Consider the following 13,712-nt stretch of genomic DNA (forward strand, 5'->3'; position numbering starts at 1 on the left):
TTCTGAAGATGTCTGATTTGACAGACGAAAGCGCTTAACCATTCTCTGTTGTACTTGGATTTATTAAAACGCTGCTTTGTGGTTTCCTTTTGGACTGACTTGGTTTTCTTTGGATTTGTTTGGTGTATACCTGGTCAAGCACTGGTGGAATTATTTCAATAATCTAAACAAGCAATGTCAACACACAAAAACTGACAACAAAAACAACACATCTCACATGGTCTGAGATATAACATCAGAACATGGAAAGATAATATAGTGTTTGTGCAATGGGCAAATACTCCTGCATCCCTACAACTGTTTACAATTAGATATATTAAATCATGATCATACAAAACCCAGGAAAAGAGATAGTCCCCAATCCAGGGATTTATGCAATCTCACACACCAGTCGATCATCTGTTTTGTCTGTCAAAGTGTGTTGAGAAAATAGATATGATATTTACAGCCAATATACCACATTAAGTAGTGCATTCAGATAACGGAGATGAAAAGGCCAACAGCACAAGAATACCGACGTCCTGGATCACCAACTCACCACTCTAGTTAAGTAAATACTTAGCCATCCTGTCAAACTTTGCACCTTACCCTGCAGTAGTGCGATCTTGGAGTTGGTATTTTTAGATGGGGGCTGTGGGGGGCAAAGCACCCCACATTGGTGGATTTGCTTTCATTCGGTTTTGTTTCTTTTTAAGGATGGCCAAGCATTTACTTACCTGGAGTGGTAAGTCGGTGTTCTCATACTGTCAGCCTTTTCGTCTCGGTTATCTGGGTTTCAGGTAAGTGGTATTTCGGTCTATTGAAGTAGACCCATATATATATATATATATATATATATATATATATATATATATATATATATATATATATATATATAGATATATATATAGATATATATAGATATATATATATATATATATATATATATATGTGTGTGTGTGTGTGTATATATATATATATATATATATATATATATATATATATATATATATATGTATATATATAGTTCCCCTTCATATGATCGAAGTTCTCTAAACTCGAAAGTCATAAACTCGAAACCAGAATCTCGAATTTAGAGAAACTCGAACATATGAAAGGGACAAACAAAATAACACCTTTCAAATGTTTTCCCAGGGGAGCACACCCCCCCCCCACTTAAATCTACCTACTCCGAGATCGCACTATAGTGAAGGAAAGGGAAATCTCCCATTCCGCACTATACGCGTAAGCGCAAAACTGAAGATTTTCCATTCCTCCGCTATAGTGCGGTCATGGAACATTCACATTTAAACTGCTAGGGTACAGGGGGACGTGGCCCCCTGCAATAAGGTAAGTTAACCTTTTATTTTTCTAAACCTCAGGCTCCCATTCACAATTTTGAGTGAATGGAAGTTCGAGATTCTGGTCTCGAGATTATGAATTTCGAGCTTCCATCCATTTGATCTTGTGAAGGGGAACTATATATATATATATATATATATATATATATATATATATACATACATACACATATACATGTGTACACATATACATATTTATGTGTGTACATATGTATGTGTATATACATATATATGTAGTGTATATGACTAAATGTCATTTGAATGAAAAGCACTCTCATCAGAGCCCATTCTGATTAAAAATATTGGTTGATAAATTCACCTTTAAATATGCTAACTCAGAGATCATGCAATAGTTCTAGTGAGGAAGCTGCCATTATCCCCCAGTGTTCAGAGGTAACACTGGAAAGACTGTCCAAAATTTTATGTGACAGTAAAAGTTATAGAGAAGCTTCTGCAAGGCAAATACTCTGTGGCTGACATCGTTCCATCATTAATTCTCTTATACATGATGAACAATGTGATTTTATTCAGCAAAGACCTTACTCTTCCAGCCTTATCCATTTATGTCAATGAGCAACACCTTATGTGGACAAAGAAAGCACTGTCAAGGTGATGTATTTGCTGTTAAACAAAACCTTTGGTACTGTGCCTCACAGCATTTTGATGGGGAGATTTTGGGGTAAGAGGATGGGGTTCCTCTAAATGCTGTGGCTATAAATAAACTAGTTAGATTGGCAGGAATATATGAAGACTGCTTGGGAGGATCTGGAGGAGTGTCAATAGGTAATGGAGTACCACAGGATTTAATGGTGGTACCTGTCTTGTGTTGCATATTTTTGGTACTAGTAACACTACTACGGATGGAGATCAAAAATTCAGCTGAATCATTTATGAGATTAGTGTGATGCATACAGATGGAAAACCCAAAAACAAACGAAGCCCTGTTATAACATGCAGGGGAGGAAGATAGGTGACAACTGGGATCTGCACCCAACAGATGAAACATTATACATGTTGATGGGGAGTAATGCAGACCAAGCATGTGTTTTCAAAAAGATAGACATATAGTGCAATGTAAATTATACTGGTGACAGCTAAAGGCATCCCAATCTACTTAACTAGGGGAGGGTACAAAGAAATTGCAGTCATCCTTCCAGTGGAGATGACACTAATCAGAGCATTTCTAAAGTACTGAGGCTATCACGTGATACAGTAATCTAGAGGCTTTGTCACTGTTTATGCTAACGGTGACCACTGTTCAAATAGTGAACCTCTGTGTCAGCTAAGATGAAGCCAGTGGAACATGCGTTGATCTTGTTCAGGATGTGAGGGTTGTGAATATCATAACTGCTGAAGTACAGCTGGCTAGAGCAGCTAACTTATCACACTAATCAGGGAGGCTGCAGGACATGATACATTCATCCCTGACTTATAATATTGTTAAGGAGTCTGAGGAGATCAGATGATATGAGAAAAGCATGCTTCTGAATTCCAGAGCTGCTATTGATAGCTGTAGCTCCTGTGATACAGGGTTTCATTCTCTCAGTCCCCATGCCAAGTGCCTTTCTAATGTCATTTGGGAACACCGGTTATACTGTTTTAGGATCAGGGTACAGACGAAGAAACAGTGACTCTGAAAAATAATAAGGTTGTCCTGAAGGTCAATGAAGTGCAAAATTAAGTGGTATAAAAATCTGTTACTTTGGTCATCTCTGATGGCTTTACAGGAAAAGCAAGACTGGACTGTTAAACCTTTATTTATTTATTTATTTTACATTTGTTGACCGGGCTGATCCAGCTGGATATATTTCCTTTTTCAGTAGGGGCCCAGGGAGAAAAGCTCCACATATAAACAACCACCACCACACAAAAAGTGTTTATAATAAACAAAAAGGTATTACAGTTTAAATTCTAGGAAGACTATGTGACACACTATAATAAATACATCATTCACCTTCAGATCATTTTACAGTATGAATATGTAGTGAACCCCAAGACATTATTACACCTATAAACCTTGGAATGTAATTAATGATAAGGGAATGCAAAGCTTATATTCTAAGCAGACAACTTGTTCTTTATATAAAGAAAGAGCAAAGAGAATGAATGTTATGTTTTCATACAACACACTGTAAGACGACAAATGGTAGGCATACCTCTCAACATCTTAGAGCAAGAAATCTGGACAAGGCCATAAATAATGGGGGGACAAAGGCCCAAAATTGGGACAATTTTTAAATATTGCTCTTACAAACTTAGAAAGTTGATAGAATAGCAGGTTTTGCATTAGTATGAATTTTTCTGATATATATGAAGTCAGAAACTTAAATGTCTGTCATTATTATCTGACTTCAATGTCCACTGACTTGCCAATGATTTGACAGAAAAGCACAATTTTATGAAAAACAGACCAAAATATATATGAGGCAACAATCCAGACATTCTACAAAAATCTATACAGTTGAGAAGTATGAGGGCAGGACTGAAAGTAAAGAATGCCAGGTGAAGAAAATGGGGACTTGGTTGTATTAGAGTGATGATGGTTCAAACCTGACAGAAGGAAATAACATTCACAGACAGAATGTTTGCTTTTTGAAAGTCACTGCTTTAAACATGTGCAATTTATATCAATCCAAGAGTTTAAGGCTGCCACAGTCAGAAGGAAGATGAGATGGAACAGGGATAGAGTAAAGGAAGCTGATATCAAATTCTAAAACTTGAGCAGACTTGTTAGACTTTCTTTCATCTCTGTTCTGTTAGCATTTTCTTGTATTCATATTTTTAATTTCACCTGTGAGAAAAAAAGTTGAAGTTACTAGACTACAGCTCCTTAGTGTAGGATTGCAGGGAGGACTTCTTATTGAGTGGTAGATAGGACTAGTGTATCATATGACAGGGTCTGCAGTACATTTTTCCTGATGCTCAGGAAACAATCCTCCAAACTTTAGCATTCACAATGACAATATCTTGTAAAGCTTCATGAAGTGTAAAGGAAGTATATTCTACTATATGCCTTACTTATGCACATCAGATCTACTTTACTGGTAAGCAACACAATCTGGCTTACGTGCCAAGCTATGGTGGTTGGGCCTTCATTTCCGTTCATATGTTTTAATGCCTGAAGAGAGGAAATCCAACACATGCCACTTGCTCTTAATACCCTTCCACATTCTAATAATGATTTTCTGTTCTGACAGATGATGAAACTGGATGACCCCTACCCTCAACCTTAAATTCTAGAGTTATTGTGCCCTGCCAGCCATCTCTGATTTTGGAAAACGGCATTCCAGGGCTTTTTAATCTTGGCCTGTGTCATTTGTATACCAAATAAAAAATACCCATAATGAAAATCTTACTGTTCTTATCAAAAAAGCACAGCAATCTCCTGTCCTGCAATCAAAAAATATTACTGAAAGAAAGTCACAAAGTCTTTTGAGCAGGAGGATGAAAGCGTGACATAGAAAATGCTCCATTTAAAAACTATGAATCTATTTAAATCTATTAAAGGAATGAATGAAATGCATGCGACAACCAGCCCAGTCTTCTTAGCTTTGGGCTGAAAGAAACATTGTGATAACTGCAAAGAAGGCTGAAATGGATGTGATTAATGATTAGAAGTGGAACAAATATCGCTAAATGAAACTGAAGCATCATAAAGTCTGCATAACCAGATACAGCAAGAGACTTCTGTAAGCTAGACTATGAGCTGTTAAAGTCTGTTGCACTTACAGTCTGTCTCACAAACTGTCAAACATGGACTTATTTAACTATTAAATTTCTTCCAGTTTCTGAAACAGCCACTGATGTAATACTACTAATTTTTGATAAATGTATTTATTGCACAATGTAAATTATAACACATAATTATACTCCTGTAGTCTGCTTTGTTTAGCCCCATATATCCAGACATGTCATATTCTTGCTCACCCTTTTCATCCTGCTTTAGCAATTCATTCTATTTTGACATAAATTGCAAATGACTCTTAATTAGACGTATGCGGTATGCCATGCTTTTTTATTAACATGCCCACCCCATAAGGTCAAGGCATAGTCACTACCACATTATAGTTTATTAAAGGCAAATGAAAAATTATTGCAGACATTGTAGTTTAGAAACCATAGTTGAAATCCTGAAAAATCTCAGCCATGCCACTCATTTTATTTGTGGGACTTGTATTATGATGTGAAATGCTTACAAATTAACTAAGATTGTTGTGCTTTAGAGTATTTACACAGCTCCCACATATTTTTCTATACACTTACACAACTTGCACTACAGACTTGAGTAAAAGCATATTCAAATGAAATGTATATTATGTGATGTCAAAATGAATTCATAAATGACATTCTTTTGTTTTGTTTGGGCTAACCATGCAGTGTTATTTTTGAATGACAGAAATGAATTCATGGAGTCAAGTAAACACAAAGACAGCACAGTATTAGAAAATAAAACCAGTGGGAGGCAGGAGGAACTATTCTCACAGTTCTAACAAATATGACTCCATATTATTTTACAGCAAGAAAAGCTCAGTGACTGAAACTAGCACAGATCTGCAGGGAAAAAAGACTGCAGTGACACTTTTTACTAAGATCTTGTCTCAATCCACCCACACTCCTATATTTTCTGTCTTTCTTCAAACCTGCACAGATGATGTGCCTCATGCATATTAGCATAAATCCTGATATCATTATTAAAATTGGTACAATATGAAGATGTTATATTAAAAAAGTATCAATAAACGGAAAGAAAGGTGATGATGAAATGGTTTATAGTGAAAAATCCTAACGTTCTATAAGAAATAAATGTGTCACAGAATGAAATTATGTGAGGTAGTAGAAAGTTTATAATACAGTCCCCTTTTAAGGAAGTCAGTAGGAATTATGTTATACTTGCAAGAATCATATATGCTAGTAAGTAAAGTAATTAATATTACTGAAACTACCAATGGCAATCTATGAGACATACTCCATGGTATGGTTCATATAAAATGGAGGCTGTTACAAGTCAGGAAATCATTCTCTGAATAACTCCCTGTGAGACATACTCCATGATATGATTAATATAAAATGGAGGCTCTTCCAAGTCAGGAAATTATTCTCTGAACAGCAAAATACATTTTTATTTCACTCATTTTATGAAACAACTTGTTGCCTACATGCTTAAAGGTATGGATTATATCTTCTCTGAGCTTAGTAGCCTAATCAATGATAATGTAACTTAAAGACTACATCTCACCAAGAAACCCTAATAGCAGACTACAAATTTATGGGCTAGGAGATGTAACTTCCATTATGACTATATTGTTTCAAACTGATTACTATGGCAATACACTGTGGCAGACAGCAATGCATATTTTACCTATAGCGGGGGAGGTCACAGTCCCCACTGTGGGTAAAAATGTGAATTATCTATCACTTTACTCATCTTGGTAAATATTCCACATAATTTACATGTCATTATTTAAAAAAAGCTCTTAAATATAACAGAAGATATTGCATGCTCTAAAGTTTGTCCCCCATTCCATTTCACTGTCCTGATGCAGTTTATCGAGGACGGCATACTGATACATTGAGCATGTTCATATTCACGTGCACTGCTATGCATTCACAATGCATCACAGAAGTTTAAAAGGTACCACATTAACCATGGGATCTTAACACAAATTTAACTTATAACCCCCAGGGTGACTTTATTTTATTTATTTTATATAAAGAAAGGTGTGAAGAAATTAACAAGCAAATTGATTTACAGTACAGGAGTGTTTGCATTCCCACACAACAATTAATTAAAAATATTTAAAAGATGGCCTTACTTCTGCACTATTCAGTGGAGATACTGAACCCTCTTTACTGCAGTTGCCAAACTTACTGGTAAGCAGGACTGAGTTTTACCATTCACTTTGGCTGCATGACAGTTCAGTGGGAATGAAAACCCTCACATAGTTTAATACATTTTGAATACCAACACACTTGAATTTATTTATTATTATTTATGTAATGCACCATGTTTTGGCTCTATAATTGGCTGTGTGTAGTTAAATTCCCTGTGCATGTTTGTACTAAATTGAGTCAGACTGTACCACTCTGTATAAACACAAATTGTGTCGCACTAGCTGTAGATAACCAATTGTATGATTAGATTTCACTACAATAAAGTTTGTTAGACATAAATACAGTATTCTCTTTACACAGGCCTAGAAATGCCACCATATTAAAGCAGGCCTCTATCTTTATTTATTATTTCATATTTTACATTCAGTTTGTTTAGATGGTATGAGGCTTGGGAACCAAGTTTAAAGAGGCATGTAGAACTTGTAGGAAATTTAAAGGGTTGTGGTGATATTATGAGAGATACTGCAGATACAAAAGGAAGCAGATTAGTTTGGATTGATACACAGAGAGTCATTGCAGTGCAGTTCAGAGAAGTTTGGTACCATCACTTGAAAGTGAATGCAGAAGTAATGTCAAATATTCGGCATTTCAGATGTTAATTATATATTCAGGAGGAAAGGAATAATTCTGAGTATAATGAATGCAGAAGCTACAGAAATTATGATTCAGTCTATTTCAGTTTATCAGCATTGTTATTGGAGACAGTAATTTTTTAGTCAAATATTGATGGCAGAATTTATGGACAGCCTAATGAGTGTAGAAGCTATGGACATTATAAATCAGTCTATTTCAGTTTATCAGAACTGGTATTGGAGACAGTAAGATTTGATTCTGATATTGTTAACATCTACCTCCACTGTACATAATAGAACATTGCAGACTTTTATTCTGAAAGGTACAATAAGATTTGGCACATAAAGGAGAGAATGGTACATTCCAATTATTTCCAGTTTATTCCAATATTTTGCAGTCCTTTCAATGTTTATACCCAATAAATGCCAACAAATGGAAATGCAAATGCATGACTATATGTTACTCTTCTTAAACTTAAAAATTACCAGTCCTTTGTATGTTGCAACTCTCTCTGGTATTGGTGAACTCCAAAAGACCAGCAATTTATAAGCTTATTGGCGTCCCTTAAAAATCATTAATGAAATATGTTTTGTAAACAGTATTGCTTCTGATACAGCAGAATTTGTGCATGCAGTTAGCATGTATATGTTTGGATAGAAAGTAATTTCATACTTATTCTGTCTTTGCTACTATTAGAGTACACAGTGATAATACACCCCTAAAAGTAAACCCAGTGGTCTGGGTTCTGGGAATGCATGATGATGGTAGCCCAGCCTTTGACCCCCACATGTCTACTGTGGTAAGAAAATCATCCTGTGCTGTACAACATATAAATAAGGGCATGGCATCCAGGTCAAAGAAAGGCATTGTTCTTCTGTACTTGACTCTCATCAGACCAGTCAAAGAGTACAATGCACCATTTAGCATATACCTGACCAGCTTGAGAGACCACAGAGGTTCCTCATGAAAAGACTACCTAGAGTCCCATGTGGACTGTCTCAAAGCCCTATCCTTCTACTTGGTGTCCAACAGACAAGTGAATGGCGATCTATGCCCAGCCTGCAAGACATTCTCTGACTCCACACTGATGGATTTGTTGCAAATCTGCTAAACAAATATCATCAGAAATACCCATTCTAAGGATCTAAATCTCATCTGTGACAAACAGAACATACGGGAGGGACACGTATGCATCTCAAGTGTTGCCATTTCTATAAAAATCCTTCCCATCTATGAGACGCAAAGCTCATTCCTAACCTTATTCAAATGTAACTTGGCCCAATGGATGGGAAATCACAAATTTCCCCCTGGTTTGGTATCTGTGTCCCCAATGGACAAGGATAGCCTGTGAATGTCTGATGTATACAAGCCTAAATATTAAACAAAAAAAATTCCTTTGTGTATTGATACGTCAGCAATATTTTGGTAAATCTGAGGTAAGCTCGCTAAGTTTAAAATGGCTCTTGGGCTGATAGCCTAGTAACCACCTATGAATCTATAACCTATACAGAAAAAACAAAATGGCAAGAAATATTATAAAAATAATAACAAGCTGAAAAGTTGTTAACCCAACTTAGCTGACTCCCCAGACTATGCCTACTGTCCTACTACTTTGACAAGCAAAGCCTGAAATATGAAATACTTACTAAAAGAAACATGAACAGTTCTTATTTTATGGAATACATTGATTCCAGTCTGTTAACATTGGTCTTTTATTATCTATTTTATACAGGCATTTGGGATTTGGATAAGTCTGAGTTTTAGCCCAGGATCAAGAACTGAGGCTTAGAGATAGAACATGAGAAGGAAAAGCAGCCTTATTTTTAATAGACAACCACCGACATATAAATAAGGCCAGTTATAAAACATATGCATACAGATTAACACGGGCCAGTAGAACTGCATTGCCATTTTATGTCTGAAGGAATTTAGCAAGCATTTTGGAAGATTTTAGTTTGAATGGTCTGATTACGAATTCCAGAGGTTCCTTAAGACACCTGTAGTAATCAAATAGAAAGATCCATGGGCCATTCAATTTTTAGATTAGATGGACCCAAAGAATAAGCTTCTAAGCACTGTCAGGAAAAAGGTCTAAACCTTTACTATCTAGAAAAAGAAATGTGTGCAACTGAAAATATAAATATATCTAATGAGCAAGCAGTTTTTCATTGTATTTCTAAAATGTGCCAACCACAAAAAAAGGGAAGGAAAAAAAATAACTCTTAGTAATAACCCCCAAAAGAAAAATAGTAAATGTTTTCATATCTGGCATAATTAATTAATTAATTTACGGTCTAGTGAAACATAGGAGAGCATAAAAGAGTTTGGAGATATCAGTGTTTGAAATGAAAAACAAAGCAATTTCTTGAGTGCTAACCATTGCAGATCATGCTACCAGAAATGGATACATTGTTGGAATACTGTTTTTTTCACAGTCTGTCTGATACTTTATATCAGGTAGAAAATCTGACTAGTTAGCCAGTTTGCCTTAAAAATGAACTTAGGCTATTTATTAAGATAAACCATGCATGTAAGTTTACCAGATATTCTTAAAACATGTATTCTAAAAAAATCCAGTACTCTAAAACCCCATTGTTGATTTTCCAGTACGCTTTGAGCCAAAGGGATATGGTTAGAGACTACCACAGCAATAATTTCACTGCAGCAATAAAATCTTATAAAACTGCCACCAATATTAGAAATTTTCACAAACCCGAGTAGCACTAATATTGACAAACTCAGAACCTTTCTCACAGCCCGCAGCTGGAACCATATACTCTCCCTACGTGACCCTGATCAGCTTTCTACTCCAGCTACAAGACAGATTCTTCCCACTTATCCACAGGCTTTATAAACCCACCAAAGCTAAATGGCTATGCACTGAACTCAAACATCTTTTAACTCTAAGGCATGAAATATGGCAAAAATGGACACATCCTCCCATAGCTGACAACTGCGTCTCCTTTATAGCCTTACGAAACCTAGCCAAAGCCAAAAAGTCCATCAGAAGACAAAAAAGAAATCTACTGACAAACAAATAAATTACCTCTTAGAATTCCCCCAAACATGTTTGAAAAGAGATTAACCTTCTTGCAGGAAGAAAACCTCCTCATGATATCCTGTCTATAAACACAATTAAATGCGGTATAGCAAAAATTTTCTCCAGAAGATTTCTTTTAAGAAGTTAACAATCTCCCTTTGATAAACTCCACAGTTCTCAGAGATAATGAATTACCCACCTGCCACTTTACCACATCGTTGTGTGCTGCCCTAGATGTTTCTGACATAACTGCAGAAGGCCTTATGTTTATCTTTCATCTGGGAGGCTATCTTAACCTCAAAGTTGGCTTTGCTTAACCTAATTAGCCCTCTTAGTTACCTATACTTTAATGAAAGAGTTTTAGCCTTTATGGAAATTACCCTTCCTGATATTTGTCAGTTTGTTTCTAGGGCTTACTTCTTGTAGGTACAGCAGCCTCTGTGCAGCCATCAACATGGTTGTACAGAGATTTTGAGAGCAATTCAGCATAGGCTGCTGTGTTCTCTGAGTTTGGAGTGTCATTGAATTTTGACAATCCATTACTTAATATCAAGAAATAGTTCCTGTTACTGGTTTTATTGGGATTTCAGAGTTGATTTTGATTTTGAAGGAAACAGCTTTATAGTCAGACCTTACCAAGGAGGATGAGACATTGGGGGAGGTTCAGCATCCCCCCATATTTGTAAGCATGAGGTCCAGTATGTTGGAACCTCTAGCGGGAGTATTCACTATTTGGTCAAGTGTGTATGTACTTAAGTAGCCCAGTAATCTCTGTGCCTGTAGACTTGAGGCTGTGTATGAATCCCCATCTACAGAGGGGTAATTAATGTTTCCCATGAATAGGTTGTTAGGTTGGATGTTAAGTATCTCCGTTAGTTCTAAGTATGCATTTTGAGCTTCTTGGGACATGGAGGGTGACACATAGCTGACTAGGAAATGGTACAGGATTTTGTCTGTGGTGAAATGCACATGATGGCACTCCAATGCATCATTCTGTTTGACCACCCTAGAGGTATGCTTGTTGTTGATGTATATTGAGGTACCTCCTTTTATCCATTTTCTGTGCAGCTACTGATCTGAAAGTGTGGAAGGCACTGATACCTTGCTCTGCCTAGGTACTCTCTGCTGCTTTAAAGCATGTCACAGTAACTGCACAGATGTCCATATCCTTGAGTGTGAGGAGGGCTTGCAGGAAGTAGAATTTTTAGTTAGGATCCTGGCATTGAGCAGTAAAACCTTGAGGGTCAGCTGAGTTGAATTTGTTATGTTGGTAAGTTTGTCAATTTGGCATCGTCTAAAAGAGGCACTATGGGGTGGATACATTTTTATCCAGTATTCAAAAGCCTAGAGGGGAGAGGTGCAGACCATCCTTGACAAAGCAACATGGTCTATTAACCATGTCCTCCCAAGATGACAAATACTTGATCCCCATAGAATGGCACCAGAAAGACAGACAGTTGTTGAAATCAATCATTTTGCTCATATTTTGGCACCATCCTCTGTGATGGTAAAATGTTGCCCAATGCTACCAGCCTGGGACACATAGTCTGAAAGCTCCATAATGTCTCTCTTCATGTAGCCCAGAGCGGTACATCTCAGGTCATTTACACTTACATGCACTATGATGGAATCATACTGGTACCTGTGGTGTAATGACATGAGTGATTTGGCATATCCTGGCTCAAGATAAGCAATTAACAGTTATCTTTTCATTGTTCAGCCTGGTTAGATGGGCATCATTATATCTTACAATGGAGTCCCCTATGACAAGAATCCTGGGAAATGTATTTTTCTTGACTTTGGGGCTTATTGTTTGGGACTCCACTGAGAGTGACAGTATGTGTGGTATCAGGTGTTATTTTTTCTGACTGCCAGTGGGCTTGCTGAGGCATAACTTTAACAATGGGTGATGTAGGTGATCTTTGTTGTTTAGGAAGATTGCTTTTAAGTGCCTTAGCATACGTTAGTCTGTGTGTGTGTGTGTGTGTGTGTGTGTGTGTGTGTGTGTGTGTGTGTGTGTGTGTGTGTGTGTGTGTGTGTGTGTGTGTGTGTGTGTGTGTGTGTGTGTGCGCGTGTGTGTGTGTGTGTGTGTGTGTGTGTGTGTGTGTGTGTGTGTGTGTGTGTATGTGTGTGTGTTGTGCCCTATGTGAGGTGAGTGTAGTGTGTGTAGTTTTGACAACCTGATGTGCACTTGTATGCAAAAAAATTAGTGTCATGGTGTATGTACCTCTCTTGCAAACTGTGTCTGCTTCAAGGATTCAGGGGTTGTTAGTAAACATGAGACAACTGCTACATTGTCTCAAAATGCACATAGCCATCAAGCTAGCTACAGAAAAATTAGGAAATTGCTTACCCATACTGTCCAGTCTTTTGATTTGTGAGCTACAAGGCTATTAAGGGTCCTGTATTGGAGCAGGTTATGCTAAACTGTAGTAAATGATACTAACTTTAATGTTTACAATATTCAAAAAGGACCAACTGAAGTAAAATAAAATAACCAGAACCACACAAACTTCAGTACAAGGCTCAGATAAAGGCTATCCCTCCACAAACTGGCAAAAGGCAGATAATTTTCCAAAAACAATGTATTTATACACACAATACATCAGATTAAGTGCTTTCATTTCCAACAGGAAACTTCATCAGAATCACACAGCAAGAACTTCCTCCATCTTAAATAATTAATAACCATTTCCTATTGGATAATAATCCACAGGTATTTTAAAAAAAAACAGTAAATCAAAAACAGTAAATAAAAACTGTGAGATGCTTTGAAGTGTATCTGAAGCATTACAAAGTATAAAAAGACTTTTTATAAAAAGCTATTTAAAAAAAACATTTTAAAAAACAATCATTATTATAAAAAC

Source organism: Protopterus annectens, chromosome 14.part0 (assembly GCF_019279795.1).
Source record: "Protopterus annectens isolate FY-2018-M chromosome 14.part0, PAN1.0, whole genome shotgun sequence".
In the NCBI taxonomy this organism is placed as follows: domain Eukaryota; kingdom Metazoa; phylum Chordata; order Ceratodontiformes; family Protopteridae; genus Protopterus; species Protopterus annectens.